Source organism: Mytilus californianus, unplaced genomic scaffold (assembly GCF_021869535.1).
Source record: "Mytilus californianus isolate M0D057914Y unplaced genomic scaffold, xbMytCali1.0.p SCAF_4, whole genome shotgun sequence".
Classification (NCBI taxonomy): domain Eukaryota; kingdom Metazoa; phylum Mollusca; class Bivalvia; order Mytilida; family Mytilidae; genus Mytilus; species Mytilus californianus.
The window spans coordinates 69,210,052-69,228,718 of record NW_026262690.1 but is presented as its reverse complement, the minus strand read 5'-3'; the positions used below and the strand labels follow the sequence as shown (position 1 = coordinate 69,228,718).

General features: G+C 33.2%; 1 protein-coding gene and 1 long non-coding RNA gene across 4 annotated transcripts in view; one reads left to right on the top strand and one right to left on the bottom strand.

Moving 5' to 3' along the window:
* Nucleotides 1-18,667, bottom strand: part of LOC127698708 (uncharacterized) — a 55,524-nt gene that overhangs the window by 17,769 nt on the left and 19,088 nt on the right. The window contains exon 3 of one of the 2 annotated variants that reach the window (XR_007980933.1): nucleotides 11,930-12,367. The exons of the other annotated variant lie outside the window; for it this stretch is intronic. This is a non-coding gene — a long non-coding RNA (uncharacterized LOC127698708). Of the gene's footprint in view, nucleotides 1-11,929; nucleotides 12,368-18,667 lie in introns of those variants that run through there. 2 annotated transcript variants of the gene reach the window in all.
* The window catches only part of LOC127698667 (uncharacterized), a 46,624-nt gene that overhangs the window by 21,524 nt on the left and 6,433 nt on the right, over nucleotides 1-18,667 (top strand). The window lies entirely within an intron of this gene.

Genomic DNA, 18,667 nt, shown 5'->3' with positions numbered 1-18,667 from the left:
GATGATAAACAACGTCAGTACCTAGAATCTATACTTCAAGATCATTTTCAGGAATTTCATGGGTCCGTTCAGCTACAAAATTAATTACAATAAAAATTACATATTTTCCATTGAGTGCGAATATGTTTATCATAAAAACACAAATTGAAAAAAAAAAACGAAGGAACCAAATATGTTTTCACAATCCACAAAAATTGACACCCATTAAGACCAGTACTTATACAGTAAATGATGTGCGAATTATATCTAATTACTGTGTATTTAATGATTGCATGGTTCTTTTTGTAATTTAATTGGGATTTAAAAGCGTTGATTGAAACAAATTTTGTATGAAGCATGGACTCTCTATACTAGAAAATGCGTGTCCTTTGACAACACTATAAAAGTACAGTAAAGAAGCATTCAATTCTTATTTTACATGTGTTTGTTATTACCTTCACGATAGATTAAGTTTTTTGTATGTTTACAAGTGTGGACACAGATCAGTGTGGATAGTATGTTTGGATGTTTGACAGTGTTTTATATGACAAAAGAAGTTCTATATTATTAACTGTGTTGCACAATGACAACCAAACTGAGCATTAGGAGTGTTATTTATTTAATATTTAGTTTTTTATGTTCAAGACGGGCATGGAAGAGACACTAATTGCATTAATTACCAAATGATTATGATAGAATATGTTCCACATCTTTGATTTTGGATACATTTTGTAGCTAGGAGAGGAACACATAATAGGTTTATTTTTCATGATGTGATTTTTTTATATGGGAGATGGTATCTGAGAACATGTATTTGCTTACTATTTGTATGGTTCTATTTATATTACGTTGTGGTGGATCATCAGTATCATAAGTAAAAGATTCCGTTTAAATGTCGGAATTATTTCTCAGATTAGAAGACATTTAATGGTTTTTAGTAATGACAATGCCTGACATGATGCTTGGGGCTAGATGAGCTAAAAACTAAACCTCTGTGTTATTTTTTTATTAATTCTTTGAAAATATCTCCTCCAAAGCAAGTCAAAGCAAAAAACAGTTTTGACCAGTATGAAAATGATATCAACAAAAGAACCTTTGTGAGTATGCTTCAAAGACTCATAACTGCTACAGAAGTCATCTGATAAAATTTCAAGTAGATATGAACATCTACTTAATATGTCTAAAGATCTAAAAAGTTATAGTATTCAATATGAAAAAGGTATTGCAAAAATATTCTCTTTTCAATTTTTTTTGTTACATGGATACAAATATAAGTGATACCAATAGAGTAAGGCAGTTTTGTTGTGGTATGAAAGTGTACTGTAGTAATTAACATTTACTGTTAATCCACACAAATTAAGAAATAAACAAATGAATGATAAATGTTGAACATGTACAATGAAATATAGTTTTAGAAATCAATTAGGCTAGATAGGCCTGATGAATTTTGGTCTTTTTTTTAACATACTGAATGACCCTTTATACTCAGGACTGAGTTGTCAGTAGGCAGTATAGATGTTTAAAAATAAAGTGTAACAAAACAATCTAGCATCATATTGCTAGTAGCACGAGTAGCATTGTTTGGTAAATTTGTGGTTTTTTTTTAACTTTGGACAAAAAATGTTTGGTTCAAATCTAAATAAAATGCTTTTATCTCCCTATTTATACTTACATTGTACATAGAATGGATACTACTTTGACAATTCCTTGTACATGAGAGTTGTCTGTCAAATCTTTATTTCACAAAGAATGAATTGCATAACAATGAACTGAGCTCAAAGCAAAGCACTTTCATAATACACTTAGACAAAGAGCTCAATCCAGTGATATACTTTGTACTACAGGTCCTTCATGAACATCCATCGACCAAAACCATATCTCAATAACATGCCATACTACATGGTTGGATCAGAAGTCCTGAAAAAGACATGAATTTTATTATCGTATTTACCTGTTAAAACTTTCACAAATTTGTGGTAAAAGCATTCAGTATCTAGCAACTGTCAATCGCTTCATGCAAAAATTGATATAGGTTGAGTGCTCCTCTGTCGTAAATAAGAACATACCTCCACCTTATTTTAGTTAACTGATCAAGAAACATTCATAACTGTAAAATGTTATCTAAGACTTGTCAGTGTCTATTTACCATCACCACTGAATCAATAATATATGTATACATATTTAAGAGTAAAATTGACATACAAATATAACACTAAAACTGACATTCGGTCTTTACTCCACCTTCATTCCTCAAGTCGATGTTCAAATCTTACTTCATGATAAAATAAGATTCCATATCTACAACCAATGAAATACCCCTCTAATAGACTAGCCGCAATGAAATCCCAGTTTTCTAAAATGGTAGGTGGAACCTAAAACTCAAAATATTTTAAACGATATATTTTTAATATTGCTAATTTCATAATAATTCTTCTAAAAAAAATTGCTATATTTTTCCTTATTTTGTCTTTTGTTTGAGACTATATATTGACCTCTAGATGTCTTTCAATTACATCCAGGTTGGCGTGGATTGATGTCCGATTGTTGTACATGTAATATATCGACGTGGGATTTGTTTATATAAATAACAACAATTCCCTAAAATTCAAATAAAATGGATGTAAGAAATTAAAGGCAACCATATGCATATCACCTTCAATAAACAGCTGCGCCATGAGCGCATGATACCCTCGTCACATTTTCAAAGAATAAAGTTCAATTACTTCTCAATGTCATATTAGATTGAAATTTATGAAAATCAAAAATGGAGCTTACATCAATAGATATAAACAATTCACCAAAGTTTAATGAGAATTGCTGAAAACATTATCCAAAACTGGGAAATCCCCCACTTTTAATATATAAAACCCCATAACTTGGAAAATAGTCTCAAGCATCACGACGGGTGCCAAATGTGGAGCTGGATCTGCTTACCCTTCTGGAGCACCTGAGATCACCCCCAGTTTTCGGTGGGGTTCGTGTTGCTTAGTCTTTAGTTTTCTATGTTGTGTCATCTGTACTATTATTTGTCTGTTTTGTCTTTGTATTTTTGGCCAGTTTGTTTTCGATCTATGAGTTTGACTGTCCCTCTGGTATCTTTCGTCCCTCTTTTGGAAATGTAAAATTTATAAAATTCTAAAGGCAGCAGCTTACATCACTAGATATAAACAGTTCACCAATGTTTCATGAGAACTGCTGAAAGATTTTTGAGTTATAGTCTGAAAACTGAAAAATCCCACTTTTTTTAAGAATAAACTTGGAAACGTAAAATCTAAAAATTTATAAAAAAAGAAAGGGAGCTCACGTCAATAGATATAAACAATTCACCAAAGTTTTATCGATTTTATTAAAGCGTATTTAAGTAAATGTCTGACATATTGACAACGAACGGACAGACAGGCGGACAACGGTATACCATTATACGTCCCGTAAACAGGCGTATAAAAATGAAAAAAAACCCATACTGTATATTCTGCAGTAAAAGACCCCCAACATGTTTATATTGGGATTCAGTTTATATTGATATAAAGATTCAAGATTTATTAAAAAAAAAACTTTCATGACATCATGATTATTTGCATTTGTTGTGTTGATTGATAGTGGTACATGTATGAGGACTGGGATGAAATCATTTATATATAGTTCTGATCAACAGTTTCATGGTAAATAAGTTGTAGTAGGTTGTTTGAAGTTTGCAGCATATTCAACTTTGAACATCTTTTTCAGGTCTGCAATCCATATAAAAATCAGTATATGTCATATGCCAATGAGACAACTATCCACAGAGGTTCAAATAACAAATTAATTATAGGCAACTATACAGCCTTCAAAAATGAGGAAAACTGTCCCAACATGAAAATTATACATCAATACAATTGAGGAGTAATGGCCTGATTCACCATTCAACTAATAAACAGGGTGGGAACATCCACCCCCCCCCCCCACCCCCCCCCCCCCCCCCCCCAAAAAAATGAGGGATATTTTGCGGTTTAAAAAAAAGAAAAAACAGATGTAGCCTTTTTAACTTATAAAGGGGGGGGATTCATTACCATAGGAACAACTTTTCTAAAAGATGATTCCACTTATTTTCAATAAATAATAAACATTGAAGTGTATATCAGGCATCTGGGAACAGACTCAACAGTACATCTATAGATGTATTAATATATTCCAAATTGTGGAGGCATTTTGGAACAGACTCAACAGTATTTCTATACATGTATTAATATATTCCAAAATGTGGACAAACCCGACATCAAATGTTCTACTTGATTGACTTTAGTGGATGAGATCAAATTAAAAAGAACCAGTGGTGATATACTCCAAAGGCAGTCTTTCCTGCTAAAATGTAATGTGTAGATCGTGATACATGTATACCATTTTTAGGACTATATACTGTCCTTTATATTTAGGTCATTTTGACATAGCAAAATATAAAGAAAACGTTAGCTATCGAGAAATTGAGTTCTTTTTCGCAAAATAAACCCACTATAATTCAACTTTGAATGCAAACGACCCTTAAATGGCTGCCAGATATTGGTATAAAGAATAGTCCATGAGGACTCTTGTTAAGAGTTCATGAAATATAAACAGATTCTGTCAGTTGAACGGACTAGAATGAGATTGGATATATATACATCAACTGTTGTGGTGTAAATCAGTTGTATTTTTCGGTTGACACATATATATATATATATATATATATATATATATATATATATATATATAAACAAGTCTAAATTGAAAACAACGTTCAAACCTATGATTGCGTTGGATAAAAACCGCAATTTTTATACGTGTGCATGCAAAACAAATTTCTTGTTAGAGGGGTCTAAATACAGCACAAACAACATTTTCCAAAAGACCAAAAAAGTGAAAAAGTATATTTTAACAAAACGCATTTGACTAACAGGTCGAACAACAAATGTTCTTAAACCCTGCTGACTGCCATTGGCGATTGCCAAATAAACGGATCACCGATGTAATAAATGGATCTTATTTATAATTTTTATACTAAACAGAAAACAATAAACTTGCGGAAAAGATGGTATACCGCAAAAAGAAGGTGCAAAAGTTTTTGTACACCATATCCGGATTTCGACAATTAATGTCTCTTCAGTGATGTTAGGAATCGAAACGGTATTTGGAAAGCCATACAATTTACCTCAATTTAGGATAGACTCTTGAATTTTGAGGAGTCAAAATAGGATGAACGGATCATATAAACCCGAAGGCAAATATAATACAAGTCCAAACGAAAAAATATAAACAAGTCTAAATTGAAAACAACGTTCAAACCTATGATTGCGTTGGATAAAAACCGCAATTTTTATACGTGTGCATGCAAAACAAATTTCTTGTTAGAGGGGTCTAAATACAGCACAAACAACATTTTCCAAAAGACCAAAAAAGTGAAAAAGTATATTTTAACAAAACGCATTTGACTAACAGGTCGAACAACAAATGTTCTTAAACCCTGCTGACTGCCATTGGCGATTGCCAAATAAACGGATCACCGATGTAATAAATGGATCTTATTTATAATTTTTATACTAAACAGAAAACAATAAACTTGCGGAAAAGATGGTATACCGCAAAAAGAAGGTGCAAAAGTTTTTGTACACCATATCCGGATTTCGACAATTAATGTCTCTTCAGTGATGTTAGGAATCGAAACGGTATTTGGAAAGCCATACAATTTACCTCAATTTAGGATAGACTCTTGAATTTTGAGGAGTCAAAATAGGATGAACGGATCATATAAACCCGAAGGCAAATATAATACAAGTCCAAACGAAAAAATATAAACAAGTCTAAATTGAAAACAACGTTCAAACCTATGATTGCGTTGGATAAAAACCGCAATTTTTATACGTGTGCATGCAAAACAAATTTCTTGTTAGAGGGGTCTAAATACAGCACAAACAACATTTTCCAAAAGACCAAAAAAGTGAAAAGGCATATTTTAACAAAACGCATTTGACTAACAGGTCGAACAACAAATGTTCTTAAACCCTGCTGACTGCCATTGGCGATTGCCAAATAAACGGATCACCGATGTAATAAATGGATCTTATTTATAATTTTTATACTAAACAGAAAACAATAAACTTGCGGAAAAGATGGTATACCGCAAAAAGAAGGTGCAAAAGTTTTTGTACACCATATCCGGATTTCGACAATTAATGTCTCTTCAGTGATGTTAGGAATCGAAACGGTATTTGGAAAGCCATACAATTTACCTCAATTTAGGATAGACTCTTGAATTTTGAGGAGTCAAAATAGGATGAACGGATCATATAAACCCGAAGGCAAATATAATACAAGTCCAAACGAAAAAATATAAACAAGTCTAAATGTATACATGTAGATCATTGGCTTTTCTACACATTGATATTTTACAATATCGATCATCTGTTTATCGTTTTATTGCTGGTATTTTTCACCTCCCTAAAACAGTTTTAAACGTTTTTGGTGAGAGAGCGCAGCTAATGAGCTAAAATGAATAAAATTGTATCCTCGGCAACAGTGGGTGATATTTTAAGGTATCTATACTAAGAAAACCTGATTATCTGTTTATCGTTCTATTACTGACTTTTTCACCTCCCTAACTCGGCCTAGCCCTAAGACAGTTTTACGCTAGACGAAAGCAAGCTTGATAACGACTCCTCACAAATTGTGACGTCGCTGATTACATCTCCTCAGACATTATGACCCGAGTTATGACGTTGCTGATAATTCCTGCTTTTGTCTCAAAGCAGTGATACGAGAATTACGGAGCGATTGAGCAGGGTGACGTAGGGAAGGGGTGGGATATGCAGAATAAAATTGAGAATAAGTACATGTATACTTCAGATCTGACTAGACTAGAGACTTCATGTGTACAAACCTGACGTCAAACTATGTACTATAGAAGAAGAGACACTTTTGTCTCAAAGCAGTGATACGAGAATTACTGAGCGAACGAGCAGGGTGACGTAGGGAAGGGGTGGGATATGCAGAATAAAATTGAGAATGAGTACTTCATATCTGACTAGACACTGTAGAGACTTCATGTGTACAAACCTGACGTCAAACTATGTACTATAGAAGAAGAGACAAATAATATCACATTAAATCCTATCATATTACATCTAAAGATAACAATAATCCAAAGTAAATTAAATTACGATGTCAATGGAAGAAATTCCCGCGCAAATGTCATGACTGGGATAGACCAAAAAGAATTTTAGGTCTATGTATCATTCACATTCCGATCAATTTACTCAGTTAAATAAAATATATATGTTAACTATATTTATATAGGTTTTGAATTTAGTTAATCTATAAGAAAAATGATTTATTTCTCGCAGACAACCCTTAATACTATACACCAACTGTAAATTTTTGATTAAAAATGAATAATTATTGAAGAATCAGAAAAATAATTTAGTGAATTGGTAAATGGACAATTGGTCTCACTTCATTTAACAGTGAACACATCTCTGGTCAAGGTTTAGTTTGGACTGACTTCTAATTTAATTTAAACACGTTTTTTATTGGTCACGCAGTACAGTTATTTATATTGGATAAAAATTTCAGTTTAAAAGTAGAACTCACTACTGATTTTCACTTTTCAGAAACACCAGAAAACAGGTAGTCAACATTTTAATAATTTAGAATTTTTATGTTTAAATATGTCTTAGTTTGTCGTTGAAACTTCTATCAGCGTAGTTAATTTGTTAATGAACATTGTGTTTCGTCGTTTGTTCATTTTTCAAAACCCTCCCTCCCTTTCCCTAAATGTGGAATAAGTTTGTATGAGAGGCGGGTATGAAATTTACATTTCATTTGTATCTCATAGAATTTTTATTTTGTTATGCTTCATTCTTTATATTTATAAAGATACTTCTTAGTAGTTCTTTAATTCAGAGTTTATTTGTCAGTTATAATCTATGATCACATGGTATTTCATTTGTATTATAATCTTGACATATGTATATATTATTATGACTACCTGCAAAGCCTAAATAAAAGTTTTTATTTAAACAGTATTTTCTTCTGAATTAATTTCGACACTGAAGCTAAAAAACCCTAAAACATAATGGTATATATGGAATCGTCCAATCGGATTTCGTAATATTGATAAAGGTGAAATATGTAGATTTAGAACTGTGTACACAGAAATAAGATCAGAAATAAAGCCCTATGTAAGGTGAAAAAAACCCAACTGTATAACATCATTGTTTATTAAATTTGCTTGCATTAGAACCGTGAAGTTAAAATTTATAACGATTACGTGTATCCTGTCAACCCCTGAAAAAATAATAATGTCTTCTTGACTACTTCAACGAACGAGGGTATCACTAGCCTAGTAGCCAGTACTTCGGTACTGGCATGAAAACACGGATTTTGTGTTATTAAAATTTGCTGTTACAAAATTTTGAAAATTATTTAAAATCAAGGAATGTATCTCCCTCATGCAAAGCTCTGATTCCTTGCCCGGCTTTGGCTTTACTTTTTTGTCCCTTTTGGTTTATAGCTCTTCATCTTTTTAATAAGCTTTGAATTTTCAAATATTTTGGCCTCTAGCATCACTGAAGAGACATTTATTGTCGAAATGCGCATCTGGTGCAGAAAAATTGGTACCGTTTATGTTATTGTTTTATTCTCTCACAAACTTAGAAAAATGTAATTTGGTCATTTTGTGCATTGGACGATAAAAAGATGTACATATTTGTATCAAACTATTTTTTTTTTATATCTTTTTATAAATTAATCCTACAAAAGAGCATATAAGATAACTTGAGCGTCTTTTTGCAGTTTTTAGCTAAGATAACCTTGGCTGCAACCCCTGACCCAGACAAGTTTTGAGTCTATATATTCAATACAATCTTGGGACTCTTGAATTGCAGAACATTATGGATCGTAGATTTCGGCCAAAGTTTTGTTTTGAACCTGTACCCTTATGCAGAGATTTGTTTTAAGGCTTTTGAAATTGACCCATTGAAGGACCAAAGTGTGGCCTTGTGATATTTATCTGAAATGTTTTATAATTAAATGTCTGAAGACTGGTATAAGGATTAATGTCGATCATTTATGTGAAAACCACAACCCCTACCACAACCACAAAATATTACGAATAAAACCATCAATAGATCATTTACGAAATAATCAATATTAGACATATATTATGCCCATCAATGCACACCTTTATATAATTCTGGAATCCTTTAACAATGTATTTGGACAATCCATCGTGAATAATATTAAATAATTATATATAAGATGCATGTCATATTCTTGTTGTAAATGCATGTACTTGAACCGTAACATTGCATACTACAATAGTATTTGTGTTTAAAGTTTGATTGCAGACCGATTGCAGACCAATCTAATTAAAATATAGATATCTGATTTCGTTATGCTCATTTCAATGTAAAAAATATGTTTTTTGTTACAAATATAGTGTATTGTTTTGTGTGTATATATGTCATGCTGCCAATCAAGGGCCCTTAATTGGAACAATACATATTCCTGTAACATGAATGGTAATTTTTCCTTTGATCTTCGACGGAGTTAAATTCTGTTATTTTTAGAGGAGTGCGTTAACTGAATGATATTTTAGTAATTGCATTCTCCTGTCCCGCCGTGTGTCGCTTGTCACAGGAAAAACAAAGAATGGAAAGAGCTTAGACCAGTGCTCTAACTTCAATCTCAGAAGTAGTTATTCACTGTCTAGCTCCGCCTCCATGGGAATGGCCTAGTAAACAATGAAATCATTGACCATAAAAGGTCCTAATACATTTGAACAAAATGTATACACAACAATAAATAAAAACAAAATCGGGAAGTGAGTGTGTGTGTGTGTGGGGGGGGGGGGGGGGGTGGGGTACTCTAACACAAGCCAAATTTGTAAATCTAACCCTAAATTAAAAATGGTTCCCTATACTCGAAACAAATGAAAAAGGAATAGTGTGGTCTATATACGATGAGGTGATATTGATTAGTTCGTGGATACCTGTTTTCATCGTGTCAAAATAAATATTCCCCAAAAATGTCACTGGATTTTTAGTCGTTTCATTTCCTCCACTTTTTAAAGGTATATGTCCGTTTTATTCAGCATGCTTAAGATATATATCTCTGGACCTTACGCAATCAACAGCCCATCTAATAATCGATCATGTTCATGGTTGGGAAAGGCAGAATACGTTTCTTCTTTTACCTGTTCTAAAACTGCACATCCTATTGGTTTTGAAAGCAGATATCTAACAAGATTTTGCATCTATCCCCTCAAGACTTTTCGCCGGTCAATCAAGTCAATCACGGTAGGACTTTCTTTCAAGATATTATTGTGTCTGGGAGACACAAATGATGCCTCAGCAGATGCGTAGTGTCATTTTTAAAATACACAAAGTTAAGCATGGGAGCACAAAGGTCTATGGTTCATTGTAGGAGTGGTTATCCGGAAACGCTATGCACCTCTTATGCATTAAATACTCCAAAAAATGACAAAGTTCAACTATCTCCCAAAAAAGCAAATATTAATAAAAATCAAACCCTGACCACATGCACACCTTCAATATATGTACAAACAGCCAGCAAAGTGAAAACTTCCTAGCTTTCAAACTGTCGGAAGAGTTATCCGGAAACGCTATGCACCTCTTATGCAAGTAAATACTCCAAAAAATGACAAAGTTCAACTATCTCCCAAAAGAGCAAATATTAATAAAAATCAAAACCCTGACCACATACACATCTTCAATATATGTACAAACAGATCGCAAAGTAAAAACTTCCTAGCATTCAAACTGTAGGAGGAGTTATGCGGAATAACTATATACCCATAATGGGACGGACGGACAGAAGGTCGGAAGGACGGAAAGACGGAAGGACGGAAAGACGGAAGGACGGACGGACAGACGGACAGGGGTAAAATAATATGTCCCCAAACTTTTTAGTTGCGGGGGCATAAAAAAGATGTATGACAGATAAAGATCGATGAACCAACGATGCCTTTTATACCATACTATATGGGTATTACTCGTTGTTGAAGGCTGTACGGTGACATCATACAGTTGTTTACATCTAGGTCCTTTGTATATGTTTAAAAATTTCGTCATCGGCAGTCGTACAGCATGTCACAATTTTCTTTTTTTAATGCACATCATCATGCCTTTATTTCTGTCCTTTTAAAATTTCATTTGACAAATTAACACTGTCCGTATTTCCTTTTTTGTAGAAAGTTTTGCATCGGTTGTTGACATCAGGAGGTGCTCTCAGACATGCCCGCGTTCCAATATCGTCAAAATAGTTTTTCATGCGTTAAAAACTGCGCACTTGTAAATGGCAGAACCACCTTAAGGGTAGTGTTGAGAACTCGCTAACAATGTTTAACCCCGCCGCATTCTTTATGTGCCTGTCCAAAGTCAGGAGCATGTAATAGTCGTATAATATATGAACTCGGTGGCATTATTTTCTATTTCTGTAAATTTCTGATTTTCTTTTTTATTTCCTTTTTTTTACTATCAATGTGTTCGCATTAAAAAAATGAAAATATCAGCATGAAAACAGTGCCCTATAATTGCATAAATCGACGTCTATTGGTCTCTGTGACTAGTTGTTTTATCAGCAAACTTACCACATCTTATTTTTATAATGTTTTGGTATGTATATGATGATGAGGTACAAGTCGAGTTCGTGTTTCGAATGACCTACTTTTAACATAGTTACAGCTCTTGGATTTATAAAAATGACATGAAAATAGTACTTGTTAGGCCCCTCTTTTCGTTTTGCCTGTAGCTAATGACTTTTTTCTTAATTATTTGTAATTGATTGAGACTAAGACATCGAACTTGTTTTTCGTTCAGGACGACTTACATCTTACGTGAGGCAGGTCCATTCGTGTCATCCCTTTTCACCTAATTCCATTTTGAATTCTCATTCAGAAAATAGAATACAAAAACAGCGATAAAAAATACGGAAAATTTTATATAATACAAAAAACGATTTATCAAACTACAGCTTTATCCTTTTCCCGTCGTTTATTTAAAAAAAAAAGATTCGAAAAATGCATGAATATTTGCCGAAATTGTGTTTTTCCGGCTTTCCGCCATTGGTGGTACCCATTTTATCAATGTTTTCCTTATTTATATCCATAGTTTGGGACTCTTTGTTTTCATCTACGTTTTTCTCTGCCTCTTTCTTTGTTTTGCTTTTCTTCGTACCACTTCGCTTAGCCTCTACAGCATCTACAGTTTGTGCCTCTTTCTTCTTATGACCCTTATTATTCTCTGTCTCTTTCTTTGCTTTGCTTTCCATTAAACAGTGTGTTTTTCCTTTACAGTCATAGTTTTGGCCTTTTTCTTCTTTTTATTTTTTACACCTTCTTTCTCAATACTCTACATTTCTGTAAACGCAAATGTTAAAATCAATTAAGATCATGAAGATTTGAAATTATATTATAAAAATAAGGACAAGTATAGTTATATTTTACTGTGTGTTTTATTTTTTAATAATCATTGTAAGGTACTGACTGAAGTTAAACATGATGCTCGTCCTGTTAAAGGCGTTCATTTTGAATCGTTTAAGAAAGTTATCATTTCAATAAAATAAATACCTTTCTCCAACATCTTTTGATCTTTTCTCTCCGTTTTTCTCACCTTTTTTCTCACCTTTTCTTCTTTCTTGTGTTGTAATCTAACATCCTTTGTGTACCTTTTCATAATCTTGTCAACAGCTTTAAAATACAACTTAACAACCTTTTCCTCTTGTTTGTCTTTTTTCGTGTATTTGCTAATAGCTTCATTATGTTCAGAATTCTGACTTTTTCCTGACTTGGTACAGGCATTTCCTTATGTAGAAAATGGTGGATTAAACCTCGTTTTATAGCTAGCTAAACCTCTCACTGTATGACAGTTGCATAGAATTTTAATATATTGACAACAATGTGTGAGGAAAACAAACAGACATAATAGGTAAAAATGTTAAAAATTGGGGTACAGCAGTTAACATTGTGTTATAATCTTAATCACTATAAAAACAAATAACAAAGACAAATAAAAAGAACACGTTAACACGTTATTAAGATGATAAACAACGTCAGTACCTAGAATCTATACTTCAAGATCATTTTCAGGGATTTCATGGGTCCGTTCAGCTACAAAATTAGTTACACTAAAAATTACATATTTTCCATTGAGTGCGAATATGTTTATCTTAAAACCACAAATTAAAAAAAACGAAGGAACCAAATATGTTTTCACAATCCACAAAAATTGACACCCAATAAAGACCAGTACTTCTACAGTAAATGATATGCGAGTTATATCTAATTACTGTTTATTTAATGATTGCATGTTTTTTTGTAATTCAATGGGGATTTAAAAGCGTTGATTGAAACAAATTTTGTATGAAGCAAGGAAGCTATATACAAAAAAATGCGTGTCCTTTGACAACTCTATAAAAGTACAGTAAAGAAGCATTCAAATCTTATTTTACATGTCTTTGTTATTACCTTCACGTTAGATTAAGTTTTCTGTATGTTTACTATGCATTGTTGTAATGTTGTCATGGAGAAATAATGCATTTTATTGAAAAATGACATAATATTTGAATGCCTTGTGATTGTTGTCTGCCAGTCAAGTTATGGATTCTTATGAAACATCCATGTTATCTAATTTTTTTTTTTCAAAATGTGTTAAAATATGTATACATTGTAGTCTTCCTAAAAAAAAAGATTTATTTATGTAATAAACTAGTGACCTAACACAACTTCGATTATTATTTAAAGAAATGGAGTTGAAGGTAAAGGATTTTCAAAAAGGGATTTTGCTCATTGTTGAAGGCCTTACAGTGACCCATAGTTAGGTCTCATTGGCAATCATACCACCTCCTATTATTATTTTTACACAAGACCGGTTTTATGGTTACTTGAATCCTACCATTGCAATACGAACTTTCTATTAGTTTGGACCATAATCCTTATCCTTTTCTGCAACTGCCAATATAGTTAAGACTGAAAGAAGTTTAGTTCAGTCTTATTTATTATTTTACTGTGGATTAATTTATTTTCGTGGATACAAATGTTCGATGATTGAAGAAAAATTGTAATTTCATGGAGATTTGATTTCGTGGTTTTGCCTAAGTCTCCATACAGACCAATAGAAAATATATGCTTTATTGGACATTCAAATTCAAGGTTTACCTATAACCACGAAATCCTCGAAAATTGGTATCCCGGGGCGGGGGTTGCGGGGGGGGGGGGGTCACTTCAATAACACATAAATCGCTTTCTGGTCTATAAACCTTGATGAAAGTATCACGGCAACAAATCATTTACAAAGGTTAACAAAACGTAAATTCGGAGAAAATAAATCAAAATTGGATATTATTTTTGTTAGAGGGGGGGGGGGGGGGGGGGCATCGGCACTTAAAGTTAACCAGCGAGAGACGTTAACCACCGAGGGTCGGTTTTTAGACACGCCCAGTACATCTATGCACGCCTACTTTTGGAGCTCTTTAGTATGAAGATAAGAAAAGTATACAGAATTGAGGGACTGTCGACAATGTTTTATATTGTTCTTGGTTTACAGACGTTACCCGTAAATAAACTGGACCCCTGTTGTGTTCATTTATCGCTGCACTGAGCCTCCTGCACTACGATGGAATGGCGGACCAGTTTAAACATGGTAAAGGGGGGGGGGCGGGGGAAGAGTAATGGGAAATTGGGTCATATGAATTCAGGTATTACGAATGATAATTGCTTAATTTACAGTAACAACTGAGTTCACACCCGGGGTTATAGATCATAGTGAAATAGTAGCTTTTGTGTAATGTTTTGTATTCGTCTTTTCATGATGAGTTAAGTTCTTTAATAACTTGTATTGCCTTGATATAAAGCGTAAATATAACATATAAGGGAACATTTCCAGAAGAAACGAAGCATAAAATTGAGAATGGAAACGGGGAATGTGTCAAAGAGACAACAATCCGACCAAAGATCAGATAACAGCTCAAGGCCACCAATGGGTCTTCAACACAGCGAGAAAAGCATTCTATCTAAAAAAAAAAAAAAAAAAGCATACCCAATGCACAAAAGATGGATGGTCGGTGCCTTATTAAAATTTTATCAAAGTCACATAACGTTATAAAAAAACTCATTTGTTAAATGATGATTCTGCAAAGTTGCATACTAGTATTTTTATATCAATAATACAATTATTGATAATCCAACAAACATATTTTTTACGCAGTTAATTGAAGTTTACTATCAATAGCGGTAACTGATGTATTATATGTATAGAGAGCTATACATCAGTGACCGCTGTTTATAGTAAACTTGGAATTGATAGTAAATAGCAAATACAAGTTGTTTCTAGTATATTAATGTACATATGATTCAGAAAAACGCGAAAATAATTGGAATTAATAGAAACCAAAAAAAGAACCGATTTTGGAAAAAAGAGCCCCGGGGAGGGCTAAAAAAATTTGTCTTGTCACCAAGTACCTCTTTATATACATCAGTGTCCGCTGTTGATAGTAAGAACTTGGAATTGATAGTAAATAGAAAATACAAGTTATTTCTAGTATTATTTATGTTCATATGATTCAGAAAAATGCGAAAATAATTGGAATTAATAGAAAACAAGAAAATAACCGACTTTTGAAAAAAAGGCCCCGTGAAGGGCAAAACAAAATTGTCCTGTCCCCAAGTACCTCTCTATATACATCAGTGTCCGCTGTCGATAGTAAGAACTTAGAATTGATAGTAAATAGAAAATACAAGTTATTTCTAGTATATTTATGTTCATATGATTCAGAAAAATGCGAAAATAATTGGAATTAATAGACAACAAAAAAATATCCGATTTTGGAAAAAAAGGGGAGGGCCTAAAAAAGAATTGTCCTGTCCCCAAGTACCTATGATAAACTGCAGTTATTTTTTATCCTGAAACAAATATTTTCGTAAAAATGATTTAAAATTTACACAAGTGCCCGATTCCGCAACGTTTACGGATAGTCATGACCAAACTCCGTACAGTGATCGTTTCCGTTCCGGAACTATTTTCCTTTACTCCATCAATTTTAGTGTAGAGTAGTATGCGGATCGGAGCTGGAACTGCCGGGGAGTTTGAGTCATGACGTCCCGTAAATATTCTCAGGTATTACCGGACATATTCCGGAACGTTTACGGATGCGAAATTTCCGCAGCTTTTGTGAATACAAAATTTTCAATTCCGCAACCATTCCGCAACGTTAACGGGTGCGGTAACTTTACGGATGCTTTGTGAATAAGGTCCCAAAAGTACTAAACATCGGATGACCGCAAGTTCTCGTTGATTGTCACAAGCACAAAAGTCTTGTCTCAGAAAAAAAGTGAGGTTAAGGTACATAGATATAGAGACAAGTACGTGCGTGGATGATGAATAAATGACAGGGTATTCAACCTCACAGTAATAACTATTATATTGTAGTGATACAAATTAGTAAACTCTGGTTTGTTGTTAAATATTATATTTATATTTGTATATATAATTTTTTATCCATTTGTATATCATTCTTTTTTACTATTCTAATAATAGTGCAGTGCAAGTGCATGGTGGACACTCTTCTGTATTAATTCGATTTTTCTAATAGATTGGATTTGAGTAGGCATTCATATTTTCCCGCAAAAGTTCTTGAAATATTCTTCCGCATGCGTTAACACAATTTTTCGGTATTCTTGATTTGTTATTGATATACATATATATTTCTCACGACAGAACATTTTCATATCATTTATCTATGTTCTAAAAAATTATTTTCATGAATATTCATTGATGAAATTGATATATAATAAGCAATAAGGAATGTTATTTGCGTTCGGTTATCAGTCAAAAAAAGAAAGTCACGTGGGTAGAAATGCCTGTGGCAACAATACACCGGAATGCCCCCACGGTCATCCGATGTAAAAATCAATTATGTGGCGCTCATACGCTTCCGTAGCTTGTCATATTTAAACCTGTTTTTACTTAAGAGGCAAAACAATTAGACAAATAGCAAGTCTGGATTCGCCTGCCTGGTGATGCATACAAATCAGAAGGCGTTTGTTTATCTTGGAGACACATCCGGCCTCGATCCGTTTTAAGATCATAAGTAACCATAATAAAAAAAAAATAAGGAGATGTGGTATGATTGCCAATGAGACAACTATCCACAACAGTTAAAATGAAGTGGATGTAAGTATTTAAAGACAATCGAACGGCCTTCAACAATGAAAAAACTCATTCCGTATAGTTTGCTATAAAAGGCCATTAGTTTGTTTTCTCATTTTAAGTATCTTCTTAAATTGTTTTTAATATAAAGGCATAGTCAATTCATAACGCTAAACACGCATGCCTTGTAAAGGAGAAGCGAAGAATACCAAAGAGACATTCAAACTCACAAGTTGAAAATAAACTGACAAAGCCATGGCAAAAAAAAGACAAAGACAAACAACAGTTATAATATAAAAAACACGACATAGAAAACTTAACACTGAGCAACACGAATCATACCAAAAAAACAGGGGTGATCTCAGGTGCTCCGGAAGGGTTAGTAGATCATGCAACAATGTGGCCCCAGTCGTGTTGCTCATGTAAGTACAAAACCGATGATAAGTCTAATTGGGTAGGTCACATTCGGGGAACAGGAGAACGGGCCGGTGGTTACGACGACTAGAAATATATCCGCTGATGGAATGTGCTACCAAAAATGGAAAGTCCACAATTGGGAGCCTGAAGTCATCTCTTTTGTCGTAAAGTATTGTTTCCAACCCACCCGCAATTTTAATATCTAGATGTAAGTCAAGATATAAGGCAGACTTAACTGTATCTGTTGTATCCTTTATTTCAAGTTCGATGGGATAGCTGTTTTCAAAAAAGCCACCAAACTTGACTTATTTAGTAAGAGTCCATCATCTGTAAAGCAAAAAGTAAAGTTAACGGATAAAGTTAGCTTTTTTTTTTCTTCATAAGAAGGGGCACTTCAATCTTTTTTTGATAGGGTGAGCAGTTGAGACATCAAGTACCCCACCCTTTTCATATATTTTGTTTATCAAAAATCTATACCTTGTCATATATCAATTAACAAAAACAGACCTCTGGTACATTAGTATAGAGATTTTTTTTTGAGGGGGGGGGGGCGAAATTGCTTTTCAATAAATTCTTAAACACTTTCCTCTATTTGCCCCTTTTATATATCTTTCATTGTAAAGAAATTTCAATAGACAATAAAATATGTTTGGTCAAATAAATGTAGTAACACCACAAAGAGTTACACTTTCACTGAGTTTTTTTTTTAAATTTTAAATGAAAAGCTGATAAAAATTTACATTGCCGTTCCCTCTTAAAGAACGCTGACACTATGGAATTTCTTTTAATAATTGTTATCATGTTTCATGTTTCACTTATACAAACCTTTGAATGTTAATTAGGTGCAAATGTCAAAATTGCCGGATTTATAGCATCTATAACTAGCATCAGTGGAAATACCACATTGGAATAAATAGAGATTTATTGGTTTGACAAATAGCTGATGCTTTTACGATTGTGCTTTAACCGCATCAAAAATAAATACTGACATCTGATAGTTTCAGATACTTATGATTTAATCAAGCAAGTGATATATCTAATCTGAATTTCTCACCCTTTTCATATATCATGGAGATGAAACAGTTCAACCTATTCCA